This window comes from Mustela nivalis (assembly GCF_964662115.1).
Source record: "Mustela nivalis genome assembly, chromosome: 1".
In the NCBI taxonomy this organism is placed as follows: domain Eukaryota; kingdom Metazoa; phylum Chordata; class Mammalia; order Carnivora; family Mustelidae; genus Mustela; species Mustela nivalis.
Genome location: NC_139020.1, coordinates 162788117 through 162805085, shown reverse-complemented (window position 1 = coordinate 162805085; position 16969 = coordinate 162788117). Strand labels below are relative to the sequence as shown.

At 38.1% G+C, this 16969-nt stretch overlaps 1 protein-coding gene across 12 annotated transcripts in view; it reads right to left on the bottom strand.

Annotated features, from left to right (window-relative positions):
- The window catches only part of TMCC1 (transmembrane and coiled-coil domain family 1), a 256200-nt gene that overhangs the window by 168308 nt on the left and 70923 nt on the right, over nucleotides 1-16969 (bottom strand). The gene's annotated exons all lie outside the window — the stretch shown is intronic.

Sequence of the window (16969 nt, the reverse complement as noted above, 5' to 3'; positions counted from 1 at the left end):
ACATGGGACCTCCAGTATGGGGAAAGGCAGTGCCTTTCCCTTGTCCTCTGCCCAGAGCTGTCCACTTCTGTTTCATGGAAAATCCATATGCAGACCTGGAAATCATGATTCTGTCAGGTTGATTCAGTCTTTTCAGTGTGAAATCATCCCAACATTTGGGCTCTCAGCCACCAAACAGAGAGGATTACCAGAAGAGTAATTCTGCCTTTCCTTTCCACCCTACCTGCCTGTCCCAACCCCTTCCAGTCAATATTACAAAAAAATTCTCCTTCTCTCTGTCCATACTGTAAGTAGCCCACAAAACTTCCCTAACTACAGCCTAATAAAATATACTTTTTTTCCTAAATTCACCTATTAACAGGAATATGATATAGTGAACTCTGAAGTGATAGTAACCTTAACAGAGAACTAGGATGACTAACTTTGAACTTTCCCTTCATTAGCTTCCAAAGTTTGCATTACCTTCACATTTCCCTTTTACTAAGCTTATTCTTTCTCAGAATTAATGGCAAAAAAAAAAAAAAATCTCATTTATTATTACTGTTTTATAAAATAAGGAGTATTTAAACAACATTAATTAGTATTTTTTCACTGTTTAGTCACCACAGTAATTGTGAAATAGTGTATAATATTTCACCTAGATTTTGGAGGAATGGAATTTGGTGGCTGGTCTCGGAATCTATAAACCATTTTTTTATTATTAAATTTTTTAATTTTTTTATAAACATAAAATGTATTATTAGCCCCAGGGATACAGGTCTGTCAATTGCCGGGTTTACACACTTCACAGTACACACCATAGCACATACCCTCCCCAATGTCCATAACCCTACCACCCTCTCCAGACGGCCCTCCCTCCAGCAACCCTCAGTTTGTTTTGTTTTGTGAGATTAAGAGTCTCTTCTATAAACCACTTTTTTTTTTTAAGACTTTATTTATTTATTTGACAGACAGAGATCACAAGTAGGTAGAGAGGCAAGCAGAGAGAGAGAGGAGGAAGCAGGCTTTCTGCGGAGCAGACAGCCCGATGTGGGGCTCGATCCCAGGACACTGGGATTCTGACCTGAGCCGAAGGCAGAGGCCCCAACCCACTGAGCCACACAGGCGCCCCTATAAACCACTTTTAACACTGACATTCAAAAGAACTTTTCCCATAGAAATAAACAATTAAATCTTGTTTCAGAAGCTGGTAGATGCTTATACTACATGATAATAACTTCTCAGCTGAGCTCCCTGATACCTTAACTGTTTTTTTTCCCCTATTTCATTCCATCTTGAACATAACTATTTTTAAAAATACATTTCACAGAGGTCTCCCTCTGACTACCACTTCATCTGCTTGTACTCTGTCAAATAAATAATTTTTTTAAAAAATAAAACAATAAAAAATTAATAAATATGTACATACATTTTCAATATGCAACCACCTTTCAATCCATACTGAGGGCTTTTTATTTCCAATCACATCACCCAAATTAGTTTTGCAGTTATAATACTAAATCAAACTCCTCTCCCCTAAAGAGAAATTTTTAAAAATTGGCTATACATAGCTATACACTCTTCCAATCTTCTCTTATTACTTCCTCTAAATGCTTTTCTAGACCTCATAATGGTTAGAGGCTTAGGGTGCTAGGTAGGAAAAAAGATAACTAATACATGGTCCTAGCCCTCCAGAGACTCACAATTAGGGTTTTTGTTTTGTTTTGTTTTCTCCAAGAAGAATAAAACTCTAAAGTACATCTCAGGCACCTGGGCAGCTCAGATAGTTAAACATCTGACTCTTGGTTTTGACTCAGGTCATGATCTCAGGGTCGTGAGATCAAGCCCCATATTGAGCTCTGCTCTGGGCATGGAGACTGCTTGGGATTCTCTCTCCCTCCCCCTCACCTCCTATGCGCAATCTCTCTTTCTCTTTCTCATAAGCAAACAAACAAGCACATCTTAGCTATTTTGAAACTTGAAATTCACATGTATTATGTTGTCTTAAGATGGAGAAGATCTCTTCTTACTGTGCCTCATATTCCTAAGACAACCTCCAAGGAGCACATGCTCTATAAAGTCCCTATCAGTAACACAAACCTGTACTTAGCTCCCCCCATCTCTGAACTTCTACGGCCCTTGACTCAGTAACATAAGATTTTATATTGTCCTCTCTATTGAAGCTTTTAACCACAAGGATGGGTTATAATTATGTGGTAGATACTAACCAACTCAGACCTTCAGGTGGCCAAAAAGAGCCTAGTGGGACCAGATCAACTACCCTGGCTATGAACATGTCATCACTTTACCTTGCTGTGCTGGACAGATATTTTAATATTTTAATTTTCTTTTTTTTTTTAAGTTCTTTTTTAAAAAATATTTTATTTATTTATTTGACACAGAGAGAGATCACAAGCAGGCAGAGAGGCAGGCAGAGAGAGAGGGAGGAAGCAGGCTCCCTGCTTAGCAGAAGCCTGATGCAGGGCTTGATCCCAGGACCCTGAGATCATGACCTGAGCCAAAGGCAAAGGCTTTGACCAACTGAGCCACCCAGGTGCTCCGATATTTTAATTTTCTATGTGTGCCATGAAAAAGACTATGAAGTACAAGTTTAATTTGTGGCATTTTCAAATTAGAAGTGACTTATTATAGTACAATGACCTCATCTGAAAAATGAAGGAAATGAAACCTATGGAATTTAATTTGTTTAAGGTTACACTGGTATTTAATAACAGAAACAAGTCATTCTCAGAATCTATAACTGAAGGCCCCTGACTTCTGGGCTTGATTACACCACATCACTCTGCTTCTTCAGTTGCCACTTACATAAATCATAAAACTTGCCACCCCACAAGACTGTAAGCAATTTGAGAATAAGGCTGTAACACAATTTGTATGTAGCTCTCATATCTCTTAAAGTGCTAATCTCCAACTCAGGAGTACTTAAGAAATAGTTATTGGTGGAATAAAAAATCTTCAGTATAAAGAAATGTCCCACTTAATGAAAAAGACAACTTCAAGTTCCATATTTAGAAATGTGCCTGAATAGTATAAGTATTTATGTATATTCAAATGTGTACATAAACAGAATGTGAAAAAGTGGACAAATATACTTTGGGAGAAAAGGTACTTGAGTACCTGAAATTATACCTGAGAACAGGCAACTGACATGACTATTCTAAAAACCACATATATGGGATCTAAGTTTGTTAAAAACAAGACAACTGGCTCAAAATGGAGTCACATACATTAAACCCCACGTTATCAACCTGAGAATCTAATTACAGTCACCTCTCCCAGAAAGGTGCTCTTTAAACCAACAAATCAGGAATTACCTGATCAGGATTAGTTAGGTAATCTGCCTAGTAACTCCTGAGATTTCCCTTCAGGGAAAGTAACACCGTAATATCAATCCAATTTTTGCCTAGTGAAACATTCTTGTATCTGGTCCTTTCTGTCTATAAAACTTTGTATAGCTCTTCAGAGCTCCTAAATTTGCTATAATGGACGATGCCCAAGTTGAGAATTGTTGAATAAAGCCAGTAAGATCTTTAAATCTTAACCAGATGAATTTTTCACAATGTGAAAAGCATTAGCATTTAAACCATACAACATAAATTTAATATACATAAATGAAATCCTTAGCAAGACCCATTCCAAAGGTTGTTCCTCACCTATCTGGCATGCATAGATAAGAGGTTATAACTGATGGCCTTGATGTGCATTACCAACCCCTCCCCTTAACAATGCCAAGAAAAACCAATTTCACTAAAATTTATTTACAGCAGCAGCTTTTAGAATTTTTCCCTTTGCTTTTCCCTCTGCCCAGCTTGCTTTTCCCCCTAGATATCTCTTTGGTTTCCTCCCATCCTTCAGATACTTGCCCACGTATCAAGAAGTGCTTAAAATTTCCTGCTCTAGAATTCATCTCCCATCACAACTGTCATATTGTATAAAGATTTCTCACACTATCCAAAATACAGCATTCATATGAAAATTTCTGTAAGCTGAATGATGTAAAGCAAAGAAACAATTACCATTAATTTATGTGAAAATATTTCTGATCATCCCCAGACTCAAAAAGTAACCTCTTAGGCTTTTCGGATACGCTAGGACATATCTTAGTAACAGATGCACAAAATAAATTGAGATAACACACAGATGCTAAGACACAGTTCAAAGCTATAAGAGGTTAATGCTGAGATGCTGAGTGTGGTTAAAATGAAATAAGTTTGCAGTGCTACCTTACTGCTAGGGATGTGCCCTCTGTAACTGCTCGCTGCAAAAGAAACACTGAATGCTACTGTCACTTTTCACCTTTGTTTGTAAAACCAAAATTCCTCTTCAGATTTTTTTTTCCATTAGCCAAACAAGCATTAACATAGGTCTTTCATGAAAGCAAAAGCTTAATGTGAACTTTTGAAAAGCAGGGGATAACTATTTTATTTACATTTTTATTTACCTCCTCTTACTATATAGTAAGCTCCACAAAGACAAATATTCTTTAAGATTTCATTTATTTATTTGACAGACAGAGATCACAAGTAGGCAGAGAGGCAAGCGGGGGGGGGGGGGGGGACAGATTCCCTGCTGAGCAGAGAGCCTCGATCCCAGGACCTTGAGATCATGACCTGAACAGAAGGCAGAGGATTTAACCCACTGAGCCACCCAGGTGCCCCACAAATATTCTTTATTTGTTTTATTCACTCATATATTCTTAGTACCTAAGACCAGGGTAGACAAAGTATGGACCATGGCCCAGATACTGTGTACCACAGCCATACCCAGGTATCCATTTACACATTGTGGGTGGCTGCTTTCATGCTATAATGCAGAGCTGAACAGTTGCAATAGAGACCAGACAGTAAAAAATACCGCTATTTACAGAAAAAGTTTGTAAAGCACTGACCAAAAACAATGTTAGGTCAAATATTCATAAACATTTACTGAGCAAATGTATGAAAAACAAACAATAGGAAAAAAAAACTTTTCTGATCCCACAGTGCTTTAATAACAGATAAAAAAGAAGAGCACTTAAAGAGAGACATCACCATGGAAGCTTTCAGTGTGCTCACCCAGGTTTGCATTTTCATCTGTATAGTTAGTTTTTCATATCCTACACCATGAATTCAAAGAACAAAGTTGGCAAGAGCACTAAAATTCAGATAGTTAAGTAATAAGCTTGCTTAAAATCACTCAGCTAGTAAATGCCAAATCCAGGATAGAAGTCTTTTTCTTCTTAAATTGTTTTCTGTTATAATCAAGCAAATTTTAAGGTGATAATTATTTTCTACTCTTCAATTTGAGGATTAAAGACTCTCAAATCTGACTTAATAATCTTAAAAGTAATCTGAGTGTTTCAAAGTCTGACTAACCACAAAACAATGATTATATGTAAAAAACTTGAGGGAACCAAATTAAACTATTCTGAATTTGAAGGCCTCCTTTCTACCCTAATTCTACTGTCTGTTTCTTCCCTTGATGTTACTTTATTGCTAAACATTAACAGCATCCTAATACTGAGGCACACTTATATACTACACTGAAATGTCAAAACACTTACTCAAATAATCTCAATTTAGGGGCGCCTGGGTGGCTCAATGGGTTGAAGCCTCTGCCTTCAGCTCAGGTTGTGATCCTGGGGTTCTGGGATTGAGCCCCGCATCAAGCTCTCTGCTCTGCAGGGAGCCTGCTTCCTCCTCTCTCTCTGCCTGCCTCTCTACCTACTTGTGATCTCTCTCTCTGTGTCAAATGAATAAAAAAAAAAATCTCAATTTATACCATAAAATGTATACTGACTTCAGGACCACTATGAATGTTACCATTGCTTTAAAACATGGCCTATCTCTAGCCTATAGGCATGAAAACAAACATTCCATAGCCATCCTAAGCTTTTATTTTTTAAAAAATATTTTACTTATTTATTTGTGTGAGAGAGAGAGTACAAGCAGGGAGAGCTGCAGGCAGAGGGAAAAACAGGCTCTCCACCGAACAAGGAGCCTGACGTGGGACTTAATCCCAGCACCCTGGGATCATGACCTGAGCCAAAGACAGATGCTTAACCAACTGAGCCACCCAGGCATCCTTTAAGCTTTTATTCTTTCATTGGGTCTTTCTTCTATTGCAATAACTTAATAGTTTTAATGAGATATTTTATGTTCTTGCATAAAATTTACATCAAAGCTCATTAATCCTTTTTTAAATTTTTATTTATTTATTTATTTGACAGACAGAGATCACAAGTAGGCAGAGAGGCAGGCAGAGAGAGAGGAGGAAGCAGACTCCCTGCTGAGTAGAGAGCCCGATGTGGGGTTCGATCCCAGGACCCTGGGATCATGACCCAATTGGAAGGCAGAGGTATTAACCCACTGAGCCACCCAGGCGCCCCTCATTAATCCTTTCTTCATAGAGAACCCTTCTCTTGCTAATCAACTCCACTTGCCTTCTGGGAAAATCCTATTCAGGGCCTTCAAAAGGATCATTGTTATTCTCTTGTTTTGATCTGACAGCTCTGTTCAAGGCTGCTAAGACCCTGGTTTCAGCCAATCATCATTTCTGGCCTAGATTCTACAAGAGACTCCTACCCATTCTCCTTCTAGACTCCCCGCAGTCTACTCACGTGGCAGAGTGATTCTTTAAAAAAATAAGTCAGATGGAAGTACCTGGGTGGCTCAGGAATTTAAGCATCTGCCTTCGGCTCAGGTCATGATCCCAGGGTCCTGGGATGGAGCCATGAGTCAGGCTCCCTGCTCAGCAAGAAGCCTACTCCTCAACCTCTCTCGCTCCCTATTTGTGTTCCCTCTCTGGCTGTCTCTCTGTCAAATAAATAAAAAGTCTTGGGGGAAAAAAAAAGTCAGATTATTATACCACTCTTCTGCTCAAAACACCCAATGGCTCTGCATCTCATTTAGTCCTTACAATGTTTATGAAGCTCTACCTGATCTGGCCACCTGTGACCTCTCTGATCTATCTCTTACTATGGTCCCCTGCTCACTCAGCTTTTTCACACTGGCTTCCTTGCCATTCCTTTGACAGTCAGACAGGCTCCCACCCTCAGGTTACTTCATTTCCCTTGAATACTTATCCCCCAGACAGCACACCACATGACTAACTCTTTCATCTTCTGAAGTCTTCACTCAAATATCACCTTCTTGAGGAGGCCTACCCTTATCGTTCCACTTCAATCAAAACGGCAACTCAGGGGCGCCTGGGTGGCTCAGGGGGTTAAGCCGCTGCCTTCAGCTTGGGTCATGATCTCAGGGTCCTGGGATCGAGTCCCACATCGGGCTCTCTGCTCAGCAGGGAGCCTGCTTCCTCCTCTCTCTCTGCCTACTTGTGATCTCTGTCTGTCAAATTTAAAAGAAAAAAAAAAAAATATATATATATATATATATATTCTTTAAAAAAAAAAACAAAAAACACTGCAACTCACCTCCCCTCCATACACACTCTGGATCTCTGTTCTCTCATTTTATTTTTTTCCATAATACTTATCATCTTACAACATAAAATTCATTTATTATATTTATTGTATGCTATCTCCTTCAATACAAAGAAAACTCCGTAAGGGCAGAAATCTCTGCCTGTTTTGTTTTCTGAGGTACCCAAACTACCTAGAACATTGCCTAATACATAGTAGTATTGAATAAATATTGATGATAGAATGAATGAAAGCTTACTCCATTTCAAAGATTTAGCCATGTACTAAACTCACTAATTAGATCTCAAACTCACTAATTAGATCTCCTTTCTTGTTCTCTATGTCTAAGTACTATTCACTAATTCACTGAACATATAAACCAAGGGCAGAAGCCTTAGTCATAGGGAATATAAGATACCCTGTCCTCACATATCTCTTGTCTTCACTTCTACCATCAATCCCTTGATTTAAATTACTGTTCTCTCTCACCTGGACTGCTATAATAGCCTTCTGGCTCATCTACCTGCATTCAGTCTAAATCTACTCCAATCCACTCTTCATGCTGTAAGCACAGTGCTCATCTATAATCACAAAGTTCATATTACACTCCCCCTGCCCCCAAGCCTTGCTTAAAATTCTTTGATGCTACTCATCCTTCTTAGGTGGAGAAAACCTGCTTAATGTTGTCTGCAAACCGCTGTATGAACTGCACCTATCTACCTCTCCAGCCTTAACCAGTATTCACTTGCATGCATGCACACACACCAAGTATATACACCTGCCATTCTATCCTTCATATGCAGCAAAACTCCTCCCTTCTTAGGGCCTTCGTACCTGCAACTCAGGTACCTCATTCAGATAAACGTCAGTTTATCCTGTCAATCTCTTTCAACCACGTCCTCAGGAAAGTCATACCCTGCCTTTCTTAAGTAGGTCAACTGTCCGTATGACAGGCTCCAGTAGCACTTGTCACAGCTGAAAATTTAGACTTGTGTTGAATGATTCTTTAATATGTGTCCCCATCTGATTATAAACTCCATGAGAGCAAGAGTCACATCTGGTTTTGTTCACCATAATATCCAGTGCCTAGCACATATCAGATCATATATATTTGCTAAATAAAGGACTAAAAGTATTAACCATAATATGGAAATACAAAAACTGCAGAAGAATAAAAACTGTGGGAAACAAGAGCTAGGTTCTGTAGGAGGCAGGGAATGGCGTGAGATAAAGAAGTCCACATGGCCTAAATCGTGGAAGGCCTTGCATGTCATTTTAAGGAAATTTCTTTACTCCTCATATAACGGTGGACCCAGTGAAGGTTTTTAAGCAGTGGAAATGGCACAATTTGCTTTGTTTTAGGTAGTTCCCAGAGGCTGCATGCAGCACATAGAAAGGATCTGAGAGGGCAATGAGATGATGGATGGAGGCCCAATATAAGGCACTAACTTAGGAATGGAGAACAGGAGCCAATTTGGGATTGTCTGATTGAGGACTGAAAGAGATCAGAATAACTCCTAAGGTTGCCAGCGTGGGTGACTTGTGACTTACAAAGTCAGATCTAGTGATTCTCAAACTCATGGGTTTATTGCACTAGAATTATCTGGGAGCTTGATTTAAAGTGGGATTTTTGGGGCACCTGGATGGCTCAGTTGATTAAGCAACTGCCTTCCGCTCAGGTCATAATCCCAGGGTCCTGGGATCAAGCCCTGCATCGGGCTCCCCACTCAGCGGGGAGCCTTCTTCTCCCTCTCCAACTCTCCTGCTTGTGTTCCCTCTCTCGCTTTCTCTGTCAAAAAATAAATAAAATAAAAAATAAATTAATAAATGGGATTTTCTAGGCTCCATACCAGACCTCCTAAATCAGAAATTCTGGGAGTAGGGCATAAAAACTATATTTTCAACTAGTGTTCTAAATGATTTCTTCTGTATCCACATAAGTTTGGAAACAACTAAGAAAACATAAAAGAAGATAAAAAGGTTTATGAGAAATGATGATGAATTTAAATTTGGAAATGAAAAGTTTGAATTACCTAGGCAGATAACTAACAGACAAGGAGATAACTAATTCTGAAGATCACAGGTTTCCAGTTGGAGACCAATTTTTGGAGGAAGCTGAAAATATGACAGCATTTAAGTTCACAGAAGAGTGAAAAGAGTGGTATAGTTACGGCTAAAATTTCAAAGGATACAGTACTTAAGATGCAGAGAAAAGGATTTGCTCATTATTCAAAAAATACCTTAAAATGCTATTTCTGCATAAGATATTTGTATGCAAAATGGTGTCCTACTAGAAGTCGGGAGGGATATCAAAGCTAAAATGTAGCACCTCTTACAAGCCGTGTGGACAGTTCTAGGCCTTCTCTCAACACATCAGCCAAAATGTCACAGACCTTATCATTCAAGTCCATACACCTTGAAAGAGTGCATGTTTACTAAGAAAACACTAATTACTTTATTCGCAAGAGTCTTTAACATAGAAGAGTCTTTAACTCACTCTCCATTACCCACACTAACATCCTCAAGCTCTTCTTTCAAAGCTTTCCCAGATTCCTCTGGACAGAATTAATTACTCCTTCCCTAAACACACATTTTTATATTGCTTGTGGCACTTAACACATTCTATCTTATCTTATATATGGGGGCAGCAGAGTGTTAAAGAAAGAGAACTAGCCTATAGAAATCAAAATCTTCACTCCTTATTTACAAGTTGTGTGACCCTGAAATCAAGTGTTATGTACCTGTGTGTCCACCACAGCATTTATCAGAATTTACCTTGCATAAAACAAACACTCAGAAGTTTGGTCAAATATGTTGAATAGATGATGAGAGAAAAAAAGAGACAAGTTTATACTCTCATTCCAAAAAGGACCTGAGGCAGCTGACATGAATTTTTCTTTGACCACTCTATTAACTATCCTACCAATAAATTCTATTTTCCTTGTTCATTCCCCTTTCTGAAACAACCCTTTCTTCTATCCCCCACGTACTCACATATCTAAATCCTATTTCTCCTGTAAGATCCAAATCAATGCAGCTACCTCCTACTCCTCCTCTAAGCTTTCTACTCACTTCAAACCAGAAGGATCTTTCATCTTCTCAACTTGTCCCTACACTTATACAGATACTCTTTTATTTGTTTTGTTTTTAAGATTTTATTTATTTATTTGACAGAGAGAGATAGCAAGAAAAAGAACACAAGGAGGGGGGAACTGAAGAGGGAGAAGCAGTCTCCCCACTGAGCAGGGAGCCTGCCAGGAACTTGATCCCAGGACCAGGGGATCACCACCTAAGCAGAAGGCAGATGCTTAACAACTGAGCCACCCAGATGCCTCCAGATAATGTTTTATACTGTTTGTTATTCCTCCAACTAGACTGTAAGTTCACTGAGTCTAGGATCAGAAATTTTTCAGATACTCCAGAGAACTTTAAAGGTGAACAGCAGAGAAACAATCTTATGTAGTAGCCATATTTTAAAAGTCTGAAGGATTTCAGAAGGATCTGAAATAAGATCATCTTTGTGTAAGAAATGCTAACTACAAATTTTCATAAATTTAGTGCCAATAAAAAATTTAGTGCCAGTAGCTGATTGTTTCTATCATATTATCCATATAAAAGAAGTTCACATTTTAAACTACAGAAAGTAAAAGTACATTTTTGGATCTCCCAAATACTCAGACCAATATCCAGCATATTAAAATAGAGAGATCATCTGTTATTGCAGGTAAAAGCAGCTTTTGAATCAGATAATGCCTAGAACACCGTAGTTACTAAAACATATCTCATCAAAATGTAAATATAAATGGCTTACATTAAGTATTTAAGTTCTGAAACCATGGTATACTCTCTCTATGCCTCTGCTACTTCATCAAAAAAAAAAAAAAATAGAGATGCTTTAAAATTAAGAATTTGGAATTAAATAGCATAATGTGTTTAATATTTTTTTTAAGATTTTATTTATTTATTTGATAGACAGAGATCACAAGTAGGCAGAGAGGCAGGCAGAGAGAGGAGGATGCAGGCTCTCTGCTGAGCAGAGAGCCCGATGCGGGGCTCGATCCCAGGACTCTGGGGATCATGACCTGAGCTAAAGGCAGAGGCTTTACCCACTGAGCCACCCAGGTGCCCCAATGTGTTTAATATTTTGCCTGCCACATAATAAGCACACAATGAACATAACTATTGTTATCATTATTACCACTCCTAAATATCTCTTCATTAATAAGTATTCCATGTAATATTCTACATAAAGGAAATCACACTGGAAATTTAAATATTTTCATTTATCTCCTACTCAGTATATAAAAGTAGTTACCATAAACTATGGTATTACAACAAACTATGTTATAGTATTATGTAATCAATAAAAATCTATAAAAGAATATTTGCGGGAGCGCCTGGGTAGCGCAGTCAGTTAAGTATCCAACTCTTGGTTTTGGCTCCGGTCATGATCTCAGGGCCATACTGGGCTCTGTCCTCACACAGAATCTGCTTAAGTTTCTCCCTCTCCCTCCCTCCACCCAGCTCTCACTCTTTCTAAAATAAATGTTAAAAAAAAAAAAAAAAAGAATTATTTACGGATATCCAAAAATGTTCAAGATAGAATGTGAATAAAAAAGACATAAAATTATGCATTTAGTATTAAGATTCTGGTTTTACATTCTTTAATTTTTAAAGATTTTATTTATTTATTTATTTATTTATTTATTTGTTAAGATTATTTATTTATTTATTTATTTGACAGAGAGAGAGATCACAAGTAGATGGAGAGGCAGGCAGAGAGAGAGAGAGAGAGAGAAGCAGGCTCCCCGCTGAGCAGAGAGCCCGATGCGGGACTCGATCCCAGGACCCCGAGATCATGACCTGAGCCGAAGGCAGCGGCTTAACCCACTGAGCCACCCAGGTGCCCTTTATTTATTTATTTGACAGACAGAGATCACATGTAGGCAGAGAAGCAGGCAGAAAGAGAGGGGAAGCAGGCTCCCTGCTGAGCAGAGAACCCAATGCGGGGCTCAATCCCAGGACCCTGAGATCAGGACCTGAGCCAAAGGCAGAGGCTTAACCCACTGAGCCACTCAGGCAGCCCATCTGGTATTATTTTAAAAAGCTAATCTTAACAGAACTAAATTAAAATTTTCTCCTATATATTTTTTCATATTTAAGTAAGTAGTATATTAAGAAAACGTGCCAAATATTGGCAATACTTATTTTTGGTTTTTCCTTCTTTTATTTTCTTATATTCAATGTTTTCTACATTAAACATGGTTTTTTTCAATTCAAAACATTTAATTTTCAAATCACAAAGAACTTACAGAAAAAACTACCTTTGTGAATATGAAGATGATCCTTCAAGTGATACAATTTGATCAACTATATATGGCATATATTTATTTATTAAGTGCCCATATATTTACTTTTTAGAGGAGAACACATTTCAAATATTGCAGCAGACTCGATGTGTAATAAGATTTTTCTATGGAAAAACACACTCACTGGAAAATCCAAAAAGGAAGGGAATAAGAACCTTCGTGTTCAACATGTCATGATTGTTCTACCCACGTCTCATTTCTATCATGAGGTCAAAACCATGCTTTTTACATATTAGGCACAAATAATATTTGCCAAATCTGAGTTTTTTAAAGATTTTTATTTATTTGACAGAGATCACAGGAAGGCAGAGAGGCAGGCAGAGAGAGAGGAGGAGAGTGGGCTCCCCACTAAGCAGAGAGCCCGATGCAGGGCTCAATCCCAGGACCCTGGGATCATGACCTGAGCCGAAGGCAGCGGCTTTAACCCACTGAGCCACCCAGGCAACCCAAATCTGAATTAAAAAAGAATCTAGCTTAATGGCCAAGACACTACTTTGAAAACTAGACTGGTTATGTGGTAGATGGCTAAGGCAGACACAGGTGGCTTTCAAACACAATGGATATACTGGAAAATCAATTCCACATTTGTCTTAGGGTTATGTATGTACACAGGTACATGTACATGCACGTCTATAAGAATGTTAATATATATGGACAGAAATAGCAGTGTACTGGGATGCCTGGGTGGCTCAGTTGGTTAAGCGATTGCCTTCGGCTCAGGTCATGATCCTGGACTCCTTGAATGAGTCCTGCGTCATCTCGGTGGGAAGTCCACTTCTCCCTCTGACCCTCCCACCTCATGCTCTCTCTCTCTCTGCCTCTCTCATTCTCTCTCAAATAAATATATCTTTAAAAAAGAAAGAAAGAAAGAAAGATCAGCATACTTAAACAATTATCACCAGTATTAAAACATTTTATCCTCAGACATTTGAGTTTAAAAAAAAAAAAAAAAGACAAAAATACAGAAGCCACTGGGGTGCCTGGGTGGCTCTCTGGGTTAAAACCTCTGCCTTTGGCTCAGGTCATGATCCCAGGGTCCTGGGATCAAGCCCTGCGTCAGGCTCTCTGCTTAGTGGGGAGCCCACTCTCCTCCTCTCTCTCTGCTTGCCTCTCTGCCTACGTGTGATCTCTGACTGTCAAATAAATAAAATCTTAAAAAGAAAAATACAGAAGCCAGTATTTAGAATTAATCTCTCTCTCTTACTAACATACAACAGAGTAGGTCTCCAGACTAATCTCCACTTAATCAACTTGCTGTATCACTCTTAAACTTTCCATTTTCTCTGAAAGATATGCAAACTTTATATTCACAAGATAATCAATGTTCATGGCTGGTACACTTTCATATACATCATGCTCCCACATCATTTTGTTATATCCACTATAATTAAACGGTTTCATTAAATACTATATAAATCAAGAAGAGTATAAAAAGGGCTCTTGTTTCATGAAAACTAAGGTGCTTTGGAAAGACTCAAGAAAAGCACATTTTTTAAAAAGCATAATTTTTTAAAAAATGAAGTTAAAGTGGGCAAGGCTTTCAAGAGATTATTAAAATCTAAGAGTCTGGGGGAAAAAAAATCTAGAGTCTGTCTCGTGCTGCTTCCCAAGTGTTACCAGGTTATCACTCCACTTTACAAAAATTTTTAAAATGGAGATTACAGTCCATGCAATGAGCACAAGAAAGGTATAGAAGCCTAATCAATAGGTTTGTATTTTAAAAAGTTAAGGCATTGGTTTTAAGTTAAAGTAATTAAAAATAGAACTACCATTGGATCCAGTAACTGCATTCCTAGGTATTTCTTCAAAGAATACAAAAATACTAATTTGAAAACATATAGGCACCATGTATATTGCAACATTATTTACAACAGCCAAGTAATGGAAGCAGCCCAAGTGACCACTGACACTTGGATAAATGGATATAGAAGATATGGCATATACACACGATGGAATATTATTCAGTCATTAAAAAAAATGAAATCTTGCCACCTGCAACAACATGGACTATCTAGACAGGATAACGCTTAGTAAAATAAGGCAGTCAGAGAAAGACAAACAGCAAATCATTACACTCACACATGGAATTTAAGAAGCAAAAGAACAAAGGGGGAAAAAACAAACTCTTAACAATAAAGAACAGTTGGTTGCCAGAGCGGGGTGGGGAGATACAGGTGAAACAGGGAAAGGTGATTAAAAATACATTTATCTTGATTAGCACTGAGTAATATATGGAATTGTTGAATCACTAAATTGTACACCTAAAATTAATGTAACAATGTATATTAACTACATTGGAATTAAAATTTTAAAAAATCAAATTGGTGGGTTTTACTGTAAATACATGTATTAAAGAAACAATTTTTTAAAATGTTCTCCCTTGACTCTCTATGAAGTTATTGTCGTTGTTGTTGTTTTAAGATTTTATTTGAGAGTGAAGAAAGAAATCATGGGGACGGGGGGACACAGGTACAGAGAGAGAGGGAGGGATAAGCAGACTCCCTACTAAGCAGTGACCCCAACTCAGGGTTCAATCCCAGGACCCAGGGATCATGACCTTAGCCGAAGGCAGATGCTTAACCCACTAAGCCACCCCTCTATGAAGTTTTTCAAAACAATATAAATGCATACAATATGCTTTACTTATAATTTTCTTTTTAACATAAAAGTCTATAATCCCAGAATCACTAGTAAAAAAGATTTCTTAAGGATGCCTGGGTGGTACAGTCAGTTAAGCATCCAACTCTTGGTTTCAGCTCAGGTCATGATCTCAAGGTTGTGAGATGGAACTCAGCATCAAGCTCCGTGCTCAGCATGGAGTCTACCTGAGACTCTCTCTCTCTCCCTCTGCACCTCACCCCCGCCCCATGCTTGAACATGCATGAGCATGCTTGCTCATTAGCTCGCTCACTCTCTCTCTCTAAAATAAATAAATCTTGGGAAAAAAATGTCTTCATGTTCTCTGGTACAGATTAATCTGAATTATATAGCTGCACTGTTTTTACTGTCAACATTTTTGTCCTTTGTCAAAGACCAAATATCTTTTTTATTTCGAAGATAACTATGATGCACATAAATTATGTATTACTTTTCTGCATTTATACCTTTAATTTTAATGATCTAATTTCTTTATTCTCCTGATTCTGTTATTCTGGTAGATATGTTATCTGGATAGGCTTAACTTCTTGAAGTGATTTACTGTCCATTACTTGTTTGCTTGTTTTTAGTGTCACATTTAAATAGGAGACGTTTAAAGGTACGTGATTCAATATTTGGATTTCCAGGCAAAATGTCCAGTAAAATAAATTTACCTGTGCCAGAAACAAACACAGAATGAAAGCAACTGACCAATCAAAACCTGAAGAAATACATAAAAGTAAAGCCAAAAGATAGCAAGATGGCAACTTATAGGGCAGACCTGGGCCATAAATGTGTTTGACTTCCATAATATGTCAAAAATCAAGAGAGTACTAAGCTTTCAAGTTTCTCTTGAAAAATAAGAAGGCCTGACAAGACTGGGCTCATAGTCCTGAATCACAACAATCAGGTAAAGCTAAGAAGATACTGCCCCTTTAGACAGCACTTAAACTCTTCAGTTTGTCCAAGTCACATGACATGAGTTCACTCATTGTCATTACCTGCCCCACTACATGTACGTGTTTTCAAACCCTAGAGCTATTTGCCTCAGCTAACCATAACTAAGACATGAAGTGAAAGTTATATGAAAAGAGTTTCCCCTAAATTTGTTAAGCCTAGTTGTCCCACCCAGGCAAACCTAAAAAACCTGTTTATGAAGAGTAAATTATAGGGGCACCTGTATGGCTTGGTCGGTTGAACGTCACTCTTAGTCTCAGCTCAGGTACTGATCTCAAGATGAGATAAAGCCCCACGTCAGGTTCCATGCTCAGTACAGAGTCTGCTTGACTCTCGCCCACCCTCTCTACCCCTCCCCCCATTCATGCACTCATGGTCTCTCAAAAAATTTTAAAAATCTTTTAAAAAGTATAAGAATGCATATGCTCTGCTACAGAATGTAAATATATATTGAATGCTGATGACGTGGTACAGTGAAAATTACAAGCAATTTAGTATCTATCTGTGCTTTGCACAGAAAAACCCAGATTCTAGAACTTTTTTTGCCTTCATTAATGTTAGAAAGTCAAATCATGTGCAAAACCAAAACAAGAACAAAGCAACTTTG